The sequence below is a fragment of the Loxodonta africana genome, chromosome 13 (assembly GCF_030014295.1).
Source record: "Loxodonta africana isolate mLoxAfr1 chromosome 13, mLoxAfr1.hap2, whole genome shotgun sequence".
In the NCBI taxonomy this organism is placed as follows: domain Eukaryota; kingdom Metazoa; phylum Chordata; class Mammalia; order Proboscidea; family Elephantidae; genus Loxodonta; species Loxodonta africana.
Genome location: NC_087354.1, coordinates 18,856,603 through 18,858,633, shown reverse-complemented (window position 1 = coordinate 18,858,633; position 2,031 = coordinate 18,856,603). Strand labels below are relative to the sequence as shown.

The window sequence follows — 2,031 nt, the reverse complement described above, 5'->3', positions numbered from 1 at the left end:
TGCACGGTTATTAAAACATATTTTGATCCAAATACGTCCTTAGTGCCATGCTTTATTCATGTGACATGACTTATATTAATGAGTGCTTACTTTGGAGCCATATGCCCCACAGAAATGATCAGGTTTCATTATTTATCCTTAGTTTGAAAAAAAAAAATTCCATACGCTCTGACCTCATGACACTCAAACCCTGTCCATGCAGTTAAAACAGGAAAACTAGTTATTTGATACCATGAAGACAAGACAGCTGATACACTCAAATGTTTCTGTTTGCACTGGTGTGTTGAGCTTGTGGGGAGCCACAGCTTACTAATCAGGAATACACAGAGAACATTTGTTTTTGTTTTTTTAAATTTCTTGTTAATTTCCAAAATAAACTCAGTAATAAGAAGATGCAGCCACAGTGCACTTATTTTTCATGGTCAGCACACATCATTATGCCATCATGTAAAAAATTGCCCAAAGAAATAAAAAATAAAATAAAATTACCACATGGATTGCTTAATGGTTCTCCTCTTGCCTACCCATGGAGTTGTCTGAGAAAGGGGAAAACATGAACATTGTTAGGCAGGCCCTCAGGGTGAGGAGGCTTCTCACCACATAAGAGTGCCAGGTTAACCTGGGTTTCTGCAGAGCAGGCTTTGGCAGACCACCAGGAAAGGGCCTTTCATAATCAAGGACTAAAGCACCAGAGGATACTGAGCCAGCAAGCCACTAATGGGAATTTATTCCATAGACCAAGACTTCTGAGAAGAAAGTAGCTTCACTTCAAGATGTTTCCATCTTATTTTTGGTTTCCTTTTATTTTACCTGCTGCACATTTATTCTCATGAGATTTCACAGTGTATGAAATTGTCTATCTTGGGTGCTCCTGAAAGCAGTGAAACAGAAATTCATCACTAAGGAATATACAAGTCATTTGGAGGTGGGGAGAGGAACCCTGATTTACGTAATAAAGACATAAAAGCAAAAAGAGCTAACATTTATTGAGGACTTCTTGTGCCAAACATCATGCTAAAAGCTATACATGAAATATCTCATATAATTCTCAAAACCTAGTATCTGGGCACAATTACCAAGCCTGGTTTCAGCTGAGGAGACTGAAGCTAGAAAGGTAAATAACTTGCCTGCGGTCACAGAGCAAGTAAGTAGCAAATCTAAGAACCAAACTCCTGCAGTCCACCCTCTTAACACTGACTCTGGTTTCTCCAAATGACAGCAGCTCTGGCCTTGGTGTCCACCAGGAGCCATTGGTAGAGTTTGAGTCTCCATTTTTGCTACCACCAAAATGGCATTGGTGAGTCTGGGTGGGAGTGGCTGGAAAAAAGGACTGGAGAAAGAGTTTTCACCCTTTTCTACAACTTCTGTATGTTTATTGTTGTTGTTATCTGCCATTCAGTCTCCTCCACTCATGATGTTCTCATACAAAACCGAAACACCATCTGGTCCTGCGCCATCCGCATGATTGGGGACTGGACTGTTGTGACGCATAGGGTTTTCATTGGCTAACTTTTGGAAGTAGATAGCCAGGCCTTTCTTCCTAGTCAGTTTTAAGAGGCTTTGCTGAATCCTGTTCAGCATCACAGCAACATGCAAGCCTCCACTGACAGAGAAATGGTGGTTTCACTTGAGATGCATTGGCCAGGAATAGAACCTGGGTCTCCTGTATGGGAGACAAGAATTCTACCACTGAACCACCAATGTACCCACTGCCCTTTGAGTGTGGAACTATTTAAATGTCTCTATTTCTTATTAAAAGTCCATTTTAAAAAGCCACCGAAAGAAAGAATTCTCAACTTTGGATATGATCCTGAGGTAATGACCTCACTATAACTGTGTTTGGCCTATGTTAAGTGGTGAAATCATGATCTCCTATGTTCTTGATGCATTAGAAGCAGCCATGTTCAAGAATGACCCACTAGGTTTGAAAGAGGTGGGAATATTACTCAAAGATTGCTAGGTTGCTGAGTTGCTCTAGCCTTCATGCTGGCTGCTCCAACCCTTCCCAGTTTCACACCGTTGCTACACCGT

General features: G+C 41.1%; 1 non-coding gene across 1 annotated transcript; it reads right to left on the bottom strand.

Moving 5' to 3' along the window:
• Positions 1-1,633: 1,633 nt before the first annotated feature.
• On the bottom strand, positions 1,634-1,704 carry TRNAG-CCC (transfer RNA glycine (anticodon CCC)). The gene has a single exon. It is a non-coding gene; the product is annotated as a tRNA-Gly (tRNA).
• Between the last annotated feature and the right edge of the window lie 327 nt (positions 1,705-2,031).